At 40.3% G+C, this 15037-nt stretch overlaps 1 long non-coding RNA gene across 1 annotated transcript; it reads right to left on the bottom strand.

Moving 5' to 3' along the window:
* Positions 1-13504: 13504 nt before the first annotated feature.
* Positions 13505-14301, bottom strand: LOC109900299 (uncharacterized). Its single transcript, XR_002256574.2, has 2 exons — positions 14112-14301; positions 13505-13817 (listed from the first exon to the last, which is right to left on the bottom strand). It is a non-coding gene; the product is annotated as an uncharacterized LOC109900299 (long non-coding RNA).
* Positions 14302-15037: the final 736 nt, after the last annotated feature.

Below are 15037 nucleotides of genomic sequence, written 5' to 3'. Positions count from 1 at the left end.
GCCGGGATATATGGATCAAAGCTATTTTGTAAATGCTTTAGCTTTACTTTGTTTTTATTTTCTTCTTTGGTGTTGCTTGTAGACTAGGGAGTGGTGCTGCTCGTAGAAAACTGGCCCAGGGCATACAGTACAGTCCGGTTTCTCGCTGTTATTGTTTCTTTGCCCACTCCATAGAGCACATATAACTCGATTATTTATTGCATAATTATTGAAGCTTTTATTGACTGCATGACAATTGAAGAGCTTCTATTTATTGCATGATAATTTAATGTTAAGCATTTCCGAGTTTTACTGTAAACTCTATACCAAAGGCTGATATATACTGTTTTCTGTGGAGTTTGAACCTATTTGAATTTGAGAATGTTTGTAATGATTTTGGGATTTTTTTGTGGACTGGAAAATAGGACTTGGGTGCCAGTTTGTGTCTAGTTGCCATATTTCCTATATCAGCCTGTGTGGTCTATTTAAATGTGTTGCTAAATACATTTTTTGACTTATACATTAATGATATGTGCCCATTAATGAATATAACTTATAAACTTATAAACGACTCATGAGCTTAGTTCAACTGTCGTACCCCATTAGAACCCAAAATATGTGTCACGCCCTGATCTGTTTCACCTGTCCTTCTGCTTGTCTCCACCCCCACCTGGTGTTGCCCTTCTTCCCCATTATCCCCTGTGTATTTATACCTGTGTTCTCTGTCTGTCTGGTGCCAGTTTGTCTTGTATGTTTTTCAAGTCAAGCAGCGTGTTTTCCAGTATTCCTCCTTCTATTCTGTTTTTGCTATTCCTCCCGGTCTTGACCCTTGCCTGTCCTGTCTCTGAGCCCGCCTGCCTGACCACTCTGCCTGCCCCCGACCCTGAGCCTGCCCGCCGACTTGTACCTCTGCCTCCCTCTGGATTACCGACCTCTGCCTGCCTTGACCTGTCTTCTGCTTGCCTCTGTTGGAACATTAAACATTGTTACTTCGACAGTCTGCATCTGGGTCTTACCTTGATTCGTGATAATATGAGCTTGTTTTACCCCAATATTTGTGAACAAAGACGGCTAAGTAGCTAACCTGATTCTTCTTGTATTTACTCCCAAAGTAAAAAAGCATTGAATTGGTGTAAACATGGGCAAGAGTTTTCTTCCACCATATTTTTTTTCACCAGTCTCACGTCTATTCCTTTAAAAGCCACATTGAGATTGACTTTATAATTTTAACCTAACCGTAGCACAGTGTTAATTTTGTCACTCTTTTTTTATATTTAGTCTATTATTAGTCATTTTTACTAAAATATCATTAAGTCTAACATGCTGACCAAATCTGATGTGCGCGTCCGCCCGCACATTGATTTTGTTCACCCACACCAGAAGCGATCAGGACACGCAGGTTGAAATATCAAAACAAACTCTGAACCAATTAGATTAATTTGGGGACAGGTCAAAAAGCATTAAACATTTATGGAAATGTGGCGAGCTAGCTTGCTGTTGCTAGCTAATTTGTCCTGGTATATAAATATTGGGTTGTTATTTTACCTGAAATCCACAAGGTCCTCTACTCTGACAATTAATCCATAGATAAAACGGTAAACTGAATTTGTTTCTCATCATCTCTCCTTCCTTCGGGCTTCTTTTTCTTCTTTGGACTTTATATGGTGGTTGGCACCCAACTTTACAGCATTACTACAACCAACCGGAGTGTGGACCTAAGTTCATCTTTCAATCACCCACGTGGGTATATGCTTCTAAAAACCAATGAGGAGATGGGAGAGGCCGGACTTGCATTGCGTTGAGCGTCACAAATAGAACCAATTTCTATTTTAGCTTCTGGCCACGCAGACACTCGCTAGCAGTGTGGGTGTAATGATTGAATAACATGTATGTGTACATTTATTTTGCAACACTCGCGCACGTGACATGAGCAGTGTGGTTAGCATGTTAGTCAAATTTGTGTCATTTGATTAATGATTTAGTCTAGTTTTTGTCAAAATTATGAATATAATACATTTGGGAGTAGATATATTTCCGTCCTTGGATAAAGCCATTGCTAGAAACTTTAACAGAATGCTCAAATCAATTGAATCTGACCTCAGTAGATGAAATAATATACCAGTTGCTTTAACCAGCAGAATATCTATTGTCAATACTAATATATTGCCACAGGTGAATTTTTGTAGCTCAATGCTTTCCATGGCTCCCAATTCTGGCTATTGGGCTAAAATTCATAGTGCGGTTTTAAAATGTATAAGTAAACGTTTCCTGATAAAATGTACAAACTCACATAGAGAAAGACTTAGAAGGACTATCTGCACCAAACTTTAAATTGTATTTCCAGACATTTCCAGCATTTCACTAGCATTTCTCCCCATCCAAAATTGGCATTGGCATGAAGAGATTCGGGAGACAGGCAAAGGAATGCGTAATAGGGTTTTTTATTCAGCCCAAATTACGGCGTACCGTGTAAAGACACGGGGACAAAGACCAAACGAACACGTACAAAAAACACAGGGTTGAAACCCAAACTAAAGAGCGAGGAGTTCCTCGAATAAATACACATGCGCACAATGATTAATGCACGGGACGAGACCCGTAATCATCTGCGCAATCCACAAGGGCTAAACACACAGCACAGGCATTCACACGCACCAACGGATTGTAACAATAACCGACAAGACCATGGAAACTAAAGGTAACATATATACTAATCAGTGGTAATAGGGGACAGGTGTGCGTGATGAAAGTTCCAGAGGGGTCCGTGACACAATCATATACCCCTTACATAATGTAAACTACTCTTTGGTCCTATTATTGCTCACACAATTTCTAAAATATGACCTTGGCATCCCATAATCCGAACCATAAATGTATACATTTTAAGTTTGTTCACAGACTGTATTTAACACCAAGAAAACATTTTCCAATTAAATTGATCGCAACTCTCAACTGTGTCCCCTAAATCAGGTAGGCTAGGCACATTCCTTCATATGATGTAGGAGTGCCATGCATTTAAATGCTTCAGGGGCAAAGCAAAAAAGTAATTTCGAAGTACATGAATGTAAATATGCAATGCTTTGCATCTATTATGTTACTTAATGATGTTACTCCTTGAATCTCTCAATCAATCAGCAATGCCGCAAAAAAGACGTTAGCTCTTAGATGGCAATCACCACACCCTCTCCCAATTTCTCTCTTTGTTTACAGAGGTGCTACTCTCAGATAATAGCATCATTTTCTTTCGCCGAAAAGCCTTTTTGAAATCTGACACATTGGCTGGATTCACAACATGTGTAGCTTTAATCTGCTGTATTGCATGTGTGATTTCATGAAAGTTTTATTTTTATAGTAATTTATTTGAATTTGGTGCTCTGCATTTTCACTGGCAAAAATATATTTTTGAGCATGGTGAAGTTACTAATGATTAATTATCAATACACCCAGCCACTACAAGGACAAAGGCGTCCTTCCTAACTCAGTTGCCAGAGAGGAAGGAAACTGCTCAGGAATTTCACCATGAGGCCCATGGTGATTTTAAAATAGTTACAAAGTTTAATGGTGGTTATATGAGAACTGACGATGGATTAACAATATTGTAGTTACTCCAGAATACTAACCTAAAAGACAGAGTTAAAAGAAAGATGGCTATACAGATGACAAATATTCTAAAAATGCATCTTGTTTGCAACCAGGTACTTAAGTAATACTGCAAAAACATGTGGCAAAGAAATTAACTTTTTGTCCTGAATACAAAGCATTGTGTTTGGTGCAAATCCAACACAACACATCTCTGAGTACCATATGTCACTGACCGGCTCGATTCGGTTTTATGTAGCAAGACCGTAGTAGTCTTACTTTGTCCTTTTTTTACGTTGGAGAAAAGTAGAGACTCAGAGATAGAAAATAGTATATGGGGAAGTAATTCTGCTTTAAAAGTTGACAAACTCACTTCTGAGAAAATGGCCCTTGAATGTTCTGGTACACCTAATGGAGAGCTCTTCTTTGTCTACACCCTTTCAGCATCGTTCACACCCTCTAAAGCCTTAGCCCCACTCATCTCTTTAAGGATTCACGTGTGAGGCCATGTACTAAACAACCAAAGATTTCAAGACTTAAGGCTGGTTTATGCTACGGGAGGGTACGTAAATTTAATCTGGAGTGCCAGTGGCTCAGAGTGCACTCTGGGCATCCATAAACTCAGAGCATTTTCAGATTGTCTGTTCATAAATTCAGAGTGTTTTGCTCTCTGAGTGTTCATAGCGCACACTGGACGCTCTGGCCGAGGAGTAGGGTTGATCCTAGAGTTCTGACCTAACAACAGCAGTCAAGTACCCAAGCTAACTGGCTAACATTGGCTAGCTTATAGAGAACAGCTAAATCTGACCTTTTTACTCGCCCTAGCAGAGCTGGTTAGGCTGTTTTTATGTTACCCAGAGTGTTGGTGACTGCAACTGTGCTGCTGGCAACAATGTAATTAAAAAAAATTGTTAATGTTTACTGATACCGGCCATATTCAATGGGTGTTGAGCGTTCGTAAATTCATCAGTTAGAGTGCTCTGAAATCGGAGCAGATAGCCAGAGCGAATTCACCAGCTACTGTACGTCTATCGACAGTTGTCGCAGTGACATAATGAACATTCTATTGAAATGGTTACTTGCATAAGGGAGTCTTTTGTATAGACATGTAGCTAGCTAGCTAAACAATGAACCTTAATCCCAACTCATAACGTTTCTACCCTGCATGAATCTGCAGGTAGCTAACAAAACCATGCTATAACTAGCAATGCAAATGGTTCTGAGATACGAATAATATAACTACACAGATCATGCACGTAACGTTAGCTAGCGAGCCAGCCAGCTAACGTTAGCCAGCTAGCTAACAGTACAGTAACTTGAAATGAAAATGACTTTCTGACAAAATTAGAAACGTGTAATATCTAAAAATGTAGCTAGCTAGATTGAATAACTACCCCATCGCTGAATCCCACATAATTCTGCCATAATGCTACTGATTTCAAAACTCGGTCCTGCAGAAAGTGGAGAGCAACATTTTTGCATATACTACGTGATATCTTTCAAAAAAAGACCCGTTAGAAAGGATTACCTACATATACTGACCAGCTCATGTCATTGACAGAAGAACCCTACATGGCCAACCAATCCGAACTCATCTCTCAGCATGTCTAGCCCACTCATTATCTCAACCAATCATGGCTAGCGGGAAGGTTGCTTCCTTTTTTCTGTGGCTAAACCAACTAGGTTCGTAACTTAACAATTTTATTCATATATATAGATGTCATACAAATTTCTTATTAAGGCACATGGAAGTTCACATTTTCCAGAAGGCATTTCTGCCAGAAAACGCATTTTGATAAAAAAAAAAGTTTATGCTCAAATGGCTCTCCTGTGAAGTAGTGATGCTCGGCATATGCCTAGTTTCCTGAAACGAGTCACATATTTCATATCATTCTTGAATGGAAGAAGTTTGGAATCACCAAAACTCTTCCTAGAGCTGGCCACCCAGCCAAACTAAGCAATCAGGGGAGAAGGGCCTTGGTCAGGGAGGTGAACAGATCTCAGATCTGACAGATCTCCAGAGTTCCTCTGTGAGCACCTTTCAGACGGACAACCATCTTTGGTCCTAAGTAAAATGCACTTGACCGCCCGCTTGGAGTTTGCCAAAAGGCACCTAAAGACTCTCAGACCATGACAAACAAGATTCTCTGGTCTGATGAAAACAAGATTGAAATATTTAGCCTGAATGCCAAGGGTTATGTCTGGAGGAAACCTGGCACCATCCCTACTGTGAAGCATGATTGTGGCAGCATCATGCTGTGGGGATGTTTTTCTGAGGCAGGGACTGGAAGACAAGTCAGGATCGAGGGAAAGATGAACGGAGCAAAGTACAGAGAGATCCTTGATGAAAACCTGCTCCAGAGCGCTCAGGACTTCAGACTGGGGAGAAGGTTCACCTTCCAAAAGGACAACGACCCTAAGCACACAGCCAAGACAACACAGGTGTGACTTAGGGACAAGTCTCTGAATGTCCTTGAGTGGCCCAGCCACACCCCACCCAACCTGACAGAGCTTGAGAGGATCTGCAGAGAAGAATGGGAGAAACTTCACAAATACAGGTGTGCCAAGCTTGTAGCGTCGTACCCAAGAAGACTCAAGGATGTAATCACTGCCAAAGGTGCTTCAACAAAGTCAAGGGGTCTGAATACTTTGCGAATGCACTGTACGTGAGTACAAACGTTACCACTGGCCCGATTTTGACAAAACTTGGCTGAATGATGCGTCTTGCCATAGAGATCCGGCATTTACAATATTACAATGATTGGCCCGAGGAGGGCATTATAGTAATAATCTGAAATTCCACACTTTGTATCTCCTTTTCCTTTTTTTAGCTGCAGTTAATTAAAACATGTTATAAACACATCTCCTAATGAGAAACAAGTTCCCCATAAGGACCTATAAGCTCTGCCCATTACACTTTCTGAAAATTGGACTTTGTCCCCAACCAAACTTTGAAGAAGTTTATCTCCTGCCCCGTTTGAGCTACAGTCATGCTCTTTTGTACATACAGTGCCTTCAGAAAGTATTTACACCCCTTTACTTTTTTCATTTTTTTTGTGTTTCAATGTGGGATTAAAATGGATTTGTCATTGTTTTGTCAACGAACTACACAAAATACTCTAAAATCAAAGTTGAAGACAAATTCTAACATTTGTTAAAAACTTAGGAAAGATAAACACTAATATATCTTGATTAGTTAAGTATTCACCTCCCTGAGTCAATACTGGTTAGAGACCCCTTTGGCAGGGATTACAGCTGTTAGTCTTTTGCTGTGAGCCTCTAAGTGCTTTGCACACCTGCATTGTACAATATTTGCACATTATGCTTCAAGCTCTTTCAAGTTGGTCGTTGATCATAGCTAGACAGCCATTGTTTCTAGTCTTGCCATAGATTTTCAAGCCGATTTAAGTCAAAACTGATGCAGCCACCACCATGCCTGAAAATACGAAGAGTGGTACTCAGTATTGGATTTGCCCCAAACGTTTAACTTTGTGTTCATGATAAAAATATAATTTATCTGCCCCAAAAAATTCAGTATTACTTTATTGCAAACTGGATGCATGTTTTGGAATATTTTTATTCTGTACAGAGTTCCTTCTTTTCAGTTAGCTTCACTGAAGTTAGTATTGTTGTTGATCAATCCTCAGTTTTCTCCCATCACAGCCATTAAATTATGTCACCTTTAGCCTCATGGTGATATCCCTGAGTGTTTTCCTTCCAACAGTAAGGAAGGGTGCCTTTTTGAAGTGACTGGGACCATCCAAAGCCCAATAACGTCACCATTCTCAAAGGGATATTCAGTGTCTTCTTTTTTATTTTTTTACACACATCTACCAATCGGTGTCCCTCGTTGCGAAGCATTGGAAAACCTCTCTGATCCTTGTGGTTGAATCTGGGCTTGCCATTCACAAGCCTCCAGTATTTATGCTGCAGTAGTTTATGTGTCGGGGGGCTGGGGTCAGTTTGTTATATCTGGAGTACTTCTCCTGTCCTATTCGGTGTCCTGTGTGAATCTAAGTGTGCGTTCTCTAATTCTCTCCTTCTCTCTTTCTTTCTCTCTCTCGGAGGACCTGAGCCCTAGGACCATGCCCCAGGACTACCTGACATGATGACTCCTTGCTGTCCCCAGTCCACCTGGCCATGCTGCTGTTCCAGTTTCAACTGACCTGAGCCCTAGGACCATGCCCCAGGACTACCTGACATGATGACTCCTTGCTGTCCCCAGTCTACCTGGCCATGCTGCTGCTCCAGTTTCAACTTCCACCTGACTGTGCTGCTGCTCTAGTTTCAACTGTTCTGCCTTATTATTATTCGACCATGCTGGTCATTTATGAACATTGAACATCTTGACCATGTTCTGTTATAATCTCCACCCGGCACAGCCAGAAGAGGACTGGCCACCCCACATAGCCTGGTTCCTCTCTAGGTTTCTTCCTAGGTATTGGCCTTTCTAGGGAGTTTTTCCTAGCCACCGTGCTTCTACACCTGCATTGCTTGCTGTTTGGGGTTTTAGGCTGGGTTTCTGTACAGCACTTTGAGATATCAGCTGATGTACGAAGGGCTATATAAATAAATTTGATTTGATTTGATTTGAAGGACCTTACTGATAATTGTATGCCTGCGCTTCAGAGATGGGATAATCATTCAAAAATCAAGTTAACCACTATTATTGCACACAGAACGAGTCCATACAACTTATTTACAGTAGGCTTGCCATAACAAAGGGGTTGAATACTTACGGACTCAAAATATTTCAGCCATTTTTTATTAATATTATTACAGTGAAGAAGCGACTCCGGGATGCTGGCCTACTAGGCAGAGTTCCTCTGTCCAGTGTCTGTGGGTTTTTTTCCCATCTTAATCTTTTCTCTTTATTGGCCAGTCTGAGATATGGCTTTTTCTTTGCAACTCTGCCTAGAAGGCAGGCATCCCGGAGTCGCCTCTTCACTGTTGACGTTGAGACTGGTGTTTTGCAGGTAATATTTAATGAAGCTGCCAGTTGAGGACTTATGAGACATCTGTTTCTCAAACTAGACACTCTAATGTACTTGTCCTCTTGCTCAGTTGTGCACCGAGGCCTCCCACTCCTCTTTCTATTCTGGTTAGTACCAGTTTGCGCTGTTCTGTGAAGGGAGCAGTACATAGCGTTGTATGAGATCTTCTGTTTCTAGGACATTTCTAGCAGGAATCTCCTTAATTTCTCAGAACAATAATAGACTGACGAGTTTCAGAAGAAAGTTATTTGTTTCTGGCAGTTTTGAGCCTGTAATCGAACACACAAATGCTGATGCTCCAGATACTCAACTGGTCTAAAGAAGGCCAGTTTTATTGCTTCTTTAATCACGACAACAGTTTTTAGTTGTGCTAACATAATTGTAAAAGGGTTTTCTAATGATCAATTAGCCTTTTAAAATTATAAACTTGGATTAGCTAACACAACGTGCCATTGGAACACAGGAGTGATGGTTGCTGATACGCCTATGTAAATATTCCATAACAAATCAGCCGTTTCCAGCTACAATAGTCATTTACAACATTAACAATGTCCACACTGTATTTCTGATCAATTTTATGTTATTTTAATGAACACATTTTTTTATTTTCTTTCTAATACAAGGACATTGTATAATACAAGTGACCCCAAACTTTTGAACAGTAGTGTATATTACAAAATATATATTTTTTAAAAGCTGCCTGAACTTCTGTCACAAAACTTTGAACAATGATAGGTCACTCCAATTGACCACATGGTGGCATCAATATGTCTATAGCGTGCTTGGCCCCTGGAATTGCTGGTTGCAGCTACATTTTTTGATAACAGATATTGAGATTTGGACCCAAAAAGTATAAACACTATTTCGCTCTGATTACATTTCTGCCTGTGAAATAAATACATTTCCCCACACGCCATGAAATTTGTTGTCTTTGATTTTCTCCTGTAAAGCATCTCCCTATCAAGCAGTGGAGTTGGTTCTCTGACATCGCGTCCATTGTGAGCAATCAAGTTTTTCTCTCTCATTAATCCACACATCATACGTTTGAATAATTGTCACTGATTGGTCCAAGGTGAGGCTCTGCATCATTTGTGCGGGAAGACATGTTTACTATTGGCTTGTTTAAGTTTAGTGTCATTGAGTTATGGATAATTGATTAAACGAAATACACACATCCGTTAGGTTTTATGGTTTATGGACAGATGTGTTGTTAAAAGTCCCTTTGTGAAAGGAGATCCTCTGTCTCCGGCATGTACTGAAAGGAGCCATCGCCCCTCTGATATGCCAGCATGTGCTTTCCATTGCCTGTGACAAAATGATTCACCACAGCCTTGTCATATTTCTTCCTTTCATCACATTTCCTTCTCCTGCTACAGGAGCAGTGTGATATACTCAGTTGACTATTGGATTTCTTAATCAATTTTCATTACTGACATGTGTACTATGGAAAGCTCTGTATCAATCACTAAAGTAAAATATCTGTCCACTACCACAATCCTAGTTCAAATCTCGTGTTCCTCTGAAAGCTTTTCTAAGGGGTAGGCTTGAGACATGCATAGTAAGTTCCCAGCAAACAGGGGCCATCCTAAGGACTTTAGGCAACATTCCCATTAGGTCCCTTTTAGGGTTTTGGTGAGACATTATCACACTGATGTTCTGAGAACGTTCTAGGAACATTAAAATATGAGGTTAACCTTGGGACCATAAGAGGACGTTCAGTACAGGTCCCGGTTAAGTTGCAGTATAATGTTATAATAAGGTATTTTGATGTCCATTAGGGAACATTAGGAATAGGTTCCTAATTGGTTCTGATAGGAAGTTATCCATGTGACATTCAATGACCACAAGGGGACGTTTCATGACGGTCCCAAGGAAACGTCCCCTGAGGGACCTTCTTGTAGTTCCCTGTAAGTTACCAGGATATCACTGAGGACCATGTCAATACTTTTTTTAGGATGTTCAGGACTTTAGGACGTTGCGTGATGGTCCCAAGGGAATGTACTCTGGGGGACCTTTTTGTATGTCCCTGTAAGTTACCAGGACGTCACTGAGGACAGGGAAACTTTGTCTAGTTCCCTGAAAGTTACTAGGACGTCGTTGAGGACCGTGTGAGGACATCTTCAAGACGTTCTCAGGACATTTGTTTTAAAAGTAAAGTCATCAAATGGGATGGGCGTTTTCAAGGTAAGTAGGATGCTGCTCAGCTAAAATAGTGCACAACTTTAATCAATGACAATATGATTACATTTGACATTTTCACTTTTATAGTACAGACTTTGATATGACTCCAGCTAGACTTTGAATTCACAACCTCTGGATTTGGAGTATACTGATCTTTCTACATTGTAAGTGTATAGCATTCATAAGTCCCCTACACATTAATTAACTACAACAGATCTCTGCATTTAGCAAAAGAGTGCACTGCTATTTCAGTCATCAGTTAAAATCTCTTAAGGATACGCCCCCTTTTTTAAATATTCACCTAAATTCACGTACCCAAATCTAACTGCCTGTAGCTCAGGCACTGAAGCAAAGATACGCATATTCTTGGTACCATTTGAAAGGAAACACTTTGAAATTTGTGGAAATGTGAAAGGAATGTAGGAGAGTATAACACAACAGTTCTGGTGAAAGATAATAAAAAGAAAAAACTAACCGCTCTTTTGTATTTCTTTTTTGTATTTTCATCTTTGTTTTGCAAGAGAAAGGACATCATGTATTATTTCAGCCCAGGTGCAATTTCGATTTTAGCCACTAGATGGCAGCAATGTATGTGCAACTTTTTCGACTGATCCAATGAACATTGCATTTCTGTTCAAAATGTTGTATCAAGACTGCCCAAATGTGCCTAATTTGTTTATTAATAACTTTTCATGTACAAAATCGTGCACTCTCCTCAAACAATAGCATACTATTATTTAACTGTAATAGCTACTGTAAATTGGACAGTGCAGTTAGATGAACAAGAATGTAAGCTTTCTGCCAATATCAGATATGTCTATGTCCTGGGAAATGTTCTTGTTACTTACATGCTAATTGCATTAGCCCAAGCTAGCTCAACCGTCCCGTGGAAGGGACACCGATCCCGAAGAAGTTTTAATCAGACTAATCTCTCATCAGTGATTTGATTGACTTATTTCAGCCATTTGAGGCTTTGCAATGTACTGTATATATAGCTATCTAATGTTTTTTAATGTTACTCCTGAATCACTGTAAAAATAAACTTGTTTTTCTTCCGTGTATTTTTAACAGATCTGAGATTTACTTTGAAGTGCAAAGTGTAACAATACAGGTGAAAGCTGGCGTTGACACAGACACGGTGGCGTAACAGGAAGATTGGATCTGTGAACCACGAGGTTGTGAGTTTAAATTCCAGGTGAGAACACGTTGAATAATAATTACTGTAAATTAACATACACAATGCAATTATATATTTAAAATATGTAAGTTGAAAACACTGTATATTAAAAGCACTGTGTGTGGTAGTCCCTAACCTTGTCAACAGCCAAAGCTGTGAATGGATCAGTGGTTCACCAATCAGGTCCTTGATGGGCTCTGAAACAGTAACAAGGGTTGATGTGTAATGAAACGAGGGTGAGCATGCCCGGGTAGGCGGGTCAAATTTTTTGGGGGTGGAGGAGATCGTTTCTCTTTGACCATAAGACGATGTCCTGACGACTTATACACTGAATGTTCTGCCTAATAATCTCCTGTCCCTGTCCTCAATGCCGGGAATTATACAAAAACTCAGAAGGGACCAGCACAGAACGCTGAAAGAACGTCCTTTATATGCCCTTGGAGACGTCCCCCTAACAAACCGGGAACAAGACAAAAAACCTCCAGGGGACCATGACACAAACTATCGCTAGGAGATGCTAGAGCGCCGTGTTGTACACTTGTAGCAATTGTTTTGCCAATACTGCAACCTGACCTAGCTAACTTTTTTGAGCCTCCAACCGTACATCCAACTCAGCACGGAGATTTGTTTTCGTCAGTGGTGATGTTTTCCCCCTTGGTGACATGTGAACTTCAGACCGTGTTACTTGGATCTATTCCCAAAATGCCCGTTGGGTAAGAGGCCAGTGCTGTGAGATGCTATGGGACAGGTGTTTCGCACGTGGCCAGCCTGTTAACCAAGTGTTGTATATCAAAACCAATACTTTGGGCGTCTCGGTTTGCCAGCTAGCAGTATTAGTGAGTACATTGATTAGTCATGTTAGCTAAGCAGGTGTAAACTCTGCACAAGTAAAGTCATTAGTTTGCACATGAGACATGAGTCATTCACGTTTCAAAGTAGTATTGTTATGTGCACTGGATACATCAGGTTTAAAACAGTACAATGAAATGCTTAACTTGTGAGCTCTTTCCCAACAATGCAGAATAAAGGTAATAGGTAATAATTCAAACCACAGGTTTTCAATGGGGTTCAAGTCCAGAGACTGAGATGGACAGTGGAAAATGTAGAGTTTGTGGTCAATTAACAATTTATTTGGATTTTTATACGTGCTTTGGGTTATTGTCTTTCTGGAATATCCACTTGCGCCCAAGTTTCAGCCTCTTCACAGAGGCAACCAGGTTTTGGGCTACAATGTCCTGGTACAGGGTAAAGTTCAAGATGCCCTCGACCCAGGATCAGTGGACTTTAACCCCACTGAAAACATGAATTTGAATTGAAGAGGGCAGTCCATAAGCGCAGACAAATGATATGAAGAACCTGGAAAGATTCTGTATGGAGGAAAGGTCTAAGATCCTTCCCAATGTGTTCTCCAATCTCATACAACATTTTCGAAAAAGACACTGCTGTTATCGTCGCAATGTAATGTACTGAAAACAGGGGTGCCAATAATTTTCTGAAAAAAGTATTACTTGTTGAACAAAATCTCTATCTCTAAGCAATTGTATGAGTAAAAAAGAAGATAATTTCCTCCAAAAAATGTAGCATACAATATAGCTCAGTATTCTTATTATTTATTTTATACAGTCTTTTCTGCTCATCTTTATCGAGGGTGCCAATAATTTTGAACGCAACTGTATATTTAAATTGATGGAGATGTCTGTATAGTGTCACATGTTCTTCCTCAATCCCTATAATAATATTTTCTTGTACATACCGTGACTAGCAATTGTTGCCCATATGTCATATTGGCTATAGCTACGTTGTAATGACTAAATGGAGAGAGACAGATTTACATTTACTATGTAACATCTGAGTCTAGGTTGGTTGTGGAGCCAGGCATGGACATGCTGGCAACTGCCATATTGGATCTGGAGAGAAAAAGAGAGCATACAGTGTATCAGTTACGCAATATGTTTTATGCATTATGTCCACCATGTTGGACCATTCCTAAGCACCTACAGTACACAAGGGGTGGCCAAGCCTGGTCCTGGCGGGGGACACAGTCTCACAGTCTCTTTTGTCTAGAGACCATGATTAAAGCGGTATTTCACCCTAATTACAAAAAGTCATTTTTTTTTATCATGCTTACTTTAAAAGGACACATTCCCTAATTTTTCCTCATGCTATTTCCAAATAACAACGTAAATGAAAATATGTCTTACCTTTCCCCGTAGTTCTTAGTTATCCAAAGGCAAAAGTTTTCCTCTCTGGTTAGTCTCGCTCTCCTCCACTAAGTCTTCTCCCCTCCTCTGTCAGTGGAGGTTTCTGAGCCTGGGCTTCTGCTCCAGCCATCTAGGATATTTCTGGATGCTTCACATGATATTCCCAGGATGGTGGGCCAACTTTTTCTCTTCCCCCCCTCGTAGCTCAGATTGCTCCTGAGGGGGAGCTGGCCTAGTTTTTTAAAGAGGGACAACTAAATAAATAGCTGGAGCTCTTGGGAGTAATAGCGAGGTATCCCAAAACATGTGAGTACAGCAGTGGAGGCTCCTCAGAGGAGGAAGGGGAGGACTATCGTCCTCAGTGAAATGTCATATTTGTTTTTATAGTGAAAAATGTAAAAAGTTAGCCTTTTTAAAATTATACTAAATATATTCATATGTCAGCAAATAATTGGTTAAAATACACTGTTTTACAATGAAGGTCTACTGTAACTTCAACAGCACTGTCTGGGCTAGCACCAAGGTGTAGCCGGAAGACAGCTAGCTTCCGTCCTCCTCTTCCGTCCTCCTCATTGACTACAATACAAAACCTAGGAGGCTAGCAGGCCTCACCCTCTTCCATAGACATGGTAATTATGACCACTTCCGGAGGACATCCTCCAACCAATCAAAGCTTTTGCTGTATGTACTGACATGTTGTCCATCCAATCACAGATGTAGGATCATCCTAGTGTGCTGTATTGGGATTGTGCCACAGAGCATTATGGGGGTTCTATGTTGAGAAGGTTGGTGACATTGTTGGATAGAGATTAAGAGTGAAGAGTGATAGTTGAGCATTTTGGGACATTATTCAATTCAAATTAGTTTTTCAAATGACAGGAGATGTATATTGTAAATAGTTTTATGGGTTTAGAACTTTATTTTTG

The sequence above is a fragment of the Oncorhynchus kisutch genome, linkage group LG12 (genome assembly GCF_002021735.2).
Source record: "Oncorhynchus kisutch isolate 150728-3 linkage group LG12, Okis_V2, whole genome shotgun sequence".
In the NCBI taxonomy this organism is placed as follows: Eukaryota; Metazoa; Chordata; class Actinopteri; order Salmoniformes; family Salmonidae; genus Oncorhynchus; species Oncorhynchus kisutch.
The sequence above is the reverse complement of the archived record's forward strand: the minus strand, read 5'-3'. Positions and strand labels throughout refer to the sequence as shown.